Below are 6,348 nucleotides of genomic sequence, written 5' to 3'. Positions count from 1 at the left end.
AATTTGCCCCCTCGTAGCTCAGTCGGTAAAGAATCCGCCTGCAATACAGGAAACCCGGGTTTGATTCCTGGGTTCAGAAGATCCCCTGTAGAAGGATATGGCAACCCACTCCAGTAGTCTTGTTTAGAAGATCCCATGGACAAAGGAGCCTGGCTTCCTACAGTCCATGGGGTTGCAAGAATTTGACATGACTTAGCGATTAAACCACTCTTCATAGCTAACTCCTGTGCCTGAGGTCCTCATTTCTTTCCCTTAATACTATTTCAGTTTCTGGCATGTGTGTATCGTTAAGAATGCAACAAACGTCAACAGTTTTCTTTCTGAAAAATCTTGTGAGAACTGTCCTGATGCAATTGACCCTTATTAGTATAAATAGCCTGTGTACTCTTTGGTCAACACCAAAATCAGATTGATTATATTCTTTGCAGCCAAAGATTGAGAAGCTGTATACAGTTAGCAAAAATAAGACCAGGAGCTGACTGTGGCTCAGATCATGAACTCCTTATTGCCAAATTCAGACTGAAATTGAAGAAAGCAGGGAAAACTACTAGACCATTCAGATATGACCTAAATAAAATCCCTTATGATTATACAGTGGAAGTGAGAAATAGACTTAAGGGACTAGATCTGATAGATAGAGTGCTTGATGAACTCTGGACGGAGGTTCGTGACATTGTACAGGAGACAGGGACCAAGACCATCCCCATGGAAAAGAAATGCAAAAAAGCAAAATGGCTGTCTGAGGAGGCCTTACAAATAGCTGTGAAAAGAAGAGAAGCGAAAAGCAAAGGAGAAAAGGAAAGATATAAGCATCTGAATGCAGAGTTCCAAAGAATAGCAAGGAGAGATAAGAAAGCCTTCCTCAGTGATCAATGCAAAGAAATAGAGGAAAACAACAGAATGGGAAAGATAAGAGATCTCTTCAAGAAAATTAGAGATTCCAAGGGAACATTTCATGCAAAGATGGGCTCGATAAAGGACAGAAATGGTATGGACCTAACAGAAGCAGAAGATATTAAGAAGAGGTGGCAAGAATACACAGAAGAACTGTACAAAAAAGATCTTCACGAGCAAGATAGTCACGATAACGTGATCACTGACCTAGAGCCAGATATCTTGGAATGTGAAGTCAAGTGGGCCTTAGAAAGCATCACTATGAACAAAGCTAGTGGAGGTGATGGAATTCCAGTTGAGCTATTTCAAATCTTGAAAGATGATGCTGTGAAAGTGCTGCACTCAATATGCCAGCAAATTTGGAAAACTCAGCAGTGGCCACCGGATTGGAAAAGGTCAGTCTTCATTCCAATCCCAAAGAAAGGCAATGCCAAAGAATGCTCAAACTACTGCACAATTGCACTCATCTCACACGCTAGTAAAGTCATGCTCAAAATTCTCCAAGCCAGGCTTCAGCAATATGTGAACTGTGAACTCCCAGATGTTCAAACAGGTTTTAGAAAAGGCAGAGGCACCAGAGATCAAATTGCCAACATCTGCTGGATCATGGAGAAAGCAAGAGAGTTCCAGAAAAACTTCTAATTCTGCTTCATTGACTATGCCAAAGCCTTTGACTGTGTCGATCACAATAAACTGTGGAAAATTCTGAAAGAGATGGGAATACCAGACCACCTGACCTGCCTCTTGAGAAACCTGTATGCAGGTCAGGAAGCAACAGTCAGAACTGTACATGGAACAACAGACTGGTTCCAAATAGGAAAAGGAGCACATCAAGGCTGTATATTGTCACCTTGCTTATTTAACTTATATGCAGAGGACATCATGAGGAACGCTGGGCTGGAAGAAGCACAAGCTGGAATCAAGATTGCTGGGAGAAATATCAATAACCTCAGATATGCAGATGACACTACCCTTATGGCAGAAAGTGAAAAGGAACTCAAAAGCCTCTTGATGAAAGTGAAAGAGGAGAGTGAAAAGGTTGGCTTGAGGCTCAACATTCAGAAAACAAAGATCATGGCATCTGGTCCCATCACTTCATGGGAAACTGATGGAAAAACAGTGGAAACAGTGTCAGACTTTATTTTTTTGGGCTCCAAAATCACTGCAGATGCTGATTGCAGCCATGAAATTAAAAGGTGCTTACTCCTTGGAAGGAAAGTTATGACCAACCTTGATAGTATATTAAAAAGCAGAGACATTACTTTGCCAACAAAGGTCTGTCTAGTCAAGGCTATGGTTTTTCCCGTGGTCATGTATGGATGTGAGAGTTGGACTGTGAAGAAAGCTGATCGCTGAAGAATTGCTGCTTTTGAACTGTGGTGTTGGAGAAGACTCTTGAAAGTCCCTTGTACTGCGAGGAGATCCAACCAGTCCATTCTAAAGGAGATCAATCCTGGGTGTTCATTGGAAGGACTGATGCTAAAGCTGAAACTGCAATACTTTGGCCACCTCATGAGATGAGTTCACTCACTGGAGAAGACTCTGATGCTAGGAAAGGTTGGGGGTGGGAGGAGAAGGGGACGACAGAGAATGAGATGGCTGGATGGCATCACCGGCTCTGTGGACATGAGTTTGAGTGAACTCCAGGAGTTTGTGATGGACAGGGAGGCCTGGCGTGCTGTGATTCATGGGGTCGCGGAGAGTTGGACACGACTGAGCGACTGAACTGAACTGAACTGAACTCTTTCTGTGGGTGGATATTTAATAGTCATGCCTGACAAAACACATTGTCTTGTCACTTCTGGTTCTGACAGTCATATACGTATTTCTTTTGATGAGGTCCTAGCCTGATCATTCTGATCAAAAACACCATCTAATGAGGATAGAACCATAATTTCAGAATTCATATTCTTCGTAAATGTGTAATTTATGAAGGAAAATTCTCAGCATTTCTGGTCTTCAGTGTCCTCACTTGTGAAATGGGGCACTAACATCCACCTTGCAAGGTGGTGTTGAGGAATGGAAGTGATGTAAATAAAGCATCTGCACTTCCTCTTGGAGAAGGAAATGGCAACCCACTCCAGTGTTCTTGCCTGGAGAATCCCAGGGACGGGGGAGCCTGGTGGGCTGCCGCCTATGGGGTCACACAGAGTCGGTCACGACTGAAGCAACTTAGCAGCAGCAGCAGCAGCAGCACTTCCTCTATGCCTGACACACTGGAAGCAATCTGTTGATGGGGTGGTGATGACAATGATTAGTAACAGTTGTGTGTCTGGCCAAAATGTATTCCAGGAGAATTAAGTGCTTTGAGCTTCAATAGAGAAATTTTATCTGAAGAGTTAGAATGATGACCGGCACACACAAACATGTCCCTTAAAGCCTCCTTTCACCTGTTGATGTCCACTCACATTTTAAACCATTCAGAACTGTCCACGTGTCATTAACATCTAGTTCTCTCAGGACCTGCCAGCAGAGTTGCCTCTTATCCAGCTGTGTCAGCTCAGGATCTATGGATCTATCAAATAAGCCATTATTGACCTTGTCCTGCCCCAGTCCTGTTGTCAGCATGTCCTTCCTCCTTTTCCATGCCTGTCTGAGGCTTTTAATTACTCCAGAAAACTTGCTGCATTTTCTGGTCCATAGAATTTGTGAAGTTCCCCTTCTTTCCTGACACCCCCTGAATACTTAGTGACTGGCCATTCATTAGCTCATTACTCATAAACTCTTCCTTTTGTAGTGGTTAGTCAATCTCAGCAAAGTCTTGAACTTAGGGAATGTAACTTCCATTTCTTGTATTCCATACAGCACCCTGTCACATAGAGCTCTTTAATTATCACTGAATTAGTTAATTTGATTCAATTGCAGAAACTAAAAGGTGTTAGGCAGATCAAACCATAAAGCTTATATAGCTTTCTAGGCAACTGTAAAAGGACATTCGTTTGTCCAGGAGAGATTCAGTTTTATTTAGAAGGAAGAATGTGGATTTATCAAATATCTCTGGATGTCCTTTCTAGGTGGGTTGCTCTGTCCTATGTGTTTGCCATCTGGGCAACCCTTGGCTGTCTGTGGATGAGCTGGGGTTGACCTTTAACATGGGTCACCAGTCTTCACATCTGCTCTATCCATGTTGATTCCATTGTCTCCTAAGGAACTTACGAGCAACGTGAATGGCAACACTGGCCCAAGTGCCATGTAATTTGGAAAGCAAGACTTTTTACAATCAAAAGTAATATGAGAGATTCAAAATCCAAACAGAATGTAGTTGTGGATTATGTTACACTTGTGTCCTTGTTATTCTCCTCTCTCTTCTCTACTAACATTCACTGTCTTCTAAGTTCCTTTTACTGCTGCTGTCAGCTGTGACGACAACAATGTGTTTGCTGGATGCAAAACTTATTATCAAGGTTAGTAACTCTTATGCAGGGTATTTGTAGGATGTTCATTCTGAGTCTTGAGTTTGTGAGTCCAGAAAGCAATGGAATATTCCATGTAACCCCCCACACACAACTCCTGCTACCCCTGGGGTCTATTTCTCATATAAAAGGTCAGAGCTACCTGGCAGAGGCTAGCTGAAATCAGAAGAATCCTGACTTTCAGAAAAGTGACCTAGTATGTGAGAAATGAGGAGGACATAATTAAATATGAATAGAAAGACTTGGAGTTATTCCCATTTTCTATAAGGGTGTTTACTACTGTGACTGTTATTTTTCTGACTGTTGCTTCATCTGTTTCGACTAGCACTTGGAACACTACCTCTGGGCAACTTAAATGAAAGCTTGTTTAACAGCTTGAAGCAAATTGGCAGAAATTTCCATTGTTCATCAAATCTTTTGTAGATGATTTGGCTGAGCGAGATATTTCTGGGTCCTGGGTTTGCTCCTGAAGAAATAACTGCTGTTGTTCCAAGTAGAAAGTGGTCCAAGAAACTTGGAGCTTTTATTTTCCATCACTGATCTGTGGAAAGATGGCCAAATTTGTTTGAGAAGGAACAGCATTTAGCAATGCTCGATTCCCAATGCTTCCCAGATTTTGTGCTTTTTGGGAAGTTAAAATGGAGGAAGTCTCCTTCAGGATTCAGAAGCAGGAGAGCAGGACTCTGACCTGCCTGACCCCTGAAGGTCAGGCTGAAACCTGAGGTCTAAGAAGTCTTCTGACTCACAAGGTGAAACAAACAGCATTGCAAAAAGGTTAAGACAAAATCAGAGCTGCATTTTTGCACACAAACTGATAATGATAACAAATTGTGACCTTTGATCTTGAGTGTTCTAAACCCTTTTGATATATTTTTTAAGTATAATTTTCATTTTGTTGTCTTTTCAGAAAAACCAGTATTTCTTTAGTCTTTAAGGACTTGGATTCTTCCATGGGCTTTGGTGGAGGACGTGGAGCAGCACCCACAGGTCTAAATCGGGATAGAGATGTTCTGCTTTCCCAGGCTTCCGGAGAGTGATTACTGACTACCTTGCTGTGAATGGCACAACTCACATAGTAATGTAGTTTCACATACAGCTTGGGAAGCAAGTAGGCATCAAAAACACTTGCTTCAGAAATGTCCCTGATGGCTGCGGCCTCTACCATATTCCGAATGATGAACTTCTTAATGGTCGTATCCTTGGGCACACAGCAGGCACAGTTGGTGCAGCGAATAGGCTGCATGAGGCTGTGGCCCTTTTTGGCACCATTGTGCCTTCTTTTCTTGGTCATCTTGGAAGTGCAGAGACAAGAGCCCTTTGATATTTATTGACATAACTTAAATCAAATTCTAATGAAGCCCTTTTGACCTCTAGCTAACTTTGGGATGCTTCAAAGAGCCCGTGTGTGTGTGTGTGTGTGTGTGTGTGTGTGAGTCGCTCAGTCATGTCTGATTCTTTCCCCATGGACTGTAGCTTGCCAGGCTCCTCTACCCGTGGAATTCTCCAGGCAAGAATACTGGAGTGAGTTGCCATTCCCTTCTCCAAGGGATCTTCCTGACCCAGAGATTGAACTCAGGTCTCCTGCATTGCAGGCAGATTCTTTACCATTTGAGCCAACAAGGAAGCCCTCAAAGAGCCTGCAGGACATCCCAAAGAGAGATATTAAACTAGTTAGGTTCATGGGAAATATTATTAAACGCTCCTTGGAAGGAAAGCAATGACAGACCTAGACAGCGTATTAAAAAGCAGAGACATTACTTTACCAACAAAGGTACTTATAGTCAAAGCTATGTTTTTTTCCAGTAGTCATGTATGGATGTGAGAGTTGGACTGTAAAGAAAGCTGAGTGCACAAGAATTGATGCTTTTGAACTGTGGTGTTGGAGAAGACTCTTGAGAGTTCCTTGGACTGCAAGGAGATCAACTCAGTCAATTCTAAAGGAAATCAGCCCTGAATATTCACTGGAAAGACTGATGTTGAAGCTGAACCTCCAATACTTTGGCCACCTGATGTGAAGAGCTGACTCATTGGAAAAGACCCT

General features: G+C 42.5%; 1 pseudogene; it reads right to left on the bottom strand.

Annotated features, from left to right (window-relative positions):
- Nucleotides 1-5,181: 5,181 nt before the first annotated feature.
- Nucleotides 5,182-5,598, bottom strand: LOC129561977 (small ribosomal subunit protein eS26 pseudogene; annotated as a pseudogene).
- Between the last annotated feature and the right edge of the window lie 750 nt (nucleotides 5,599-6,348).

The sequence above is a fragment of the Moschus berezovskii genome, chromosome 5 (genome assembly GCF_049115385.1).
Source record: "Moschus berezovskii isolate FMDL1 chromosome 5, NW_MosBer_1.0, whole genome shotgun sequence".
Lineage (NCBI taxonomy): Eukaryota > Metazoa > Chordata > Mammalia > Artiodactyla > Moschidae > Moschus > Moschus berezovskii.
Note: the sequence above shows the minus strand (reverse complement) of the source record. Positions and strands in the feature narration are given on the sequence as shown.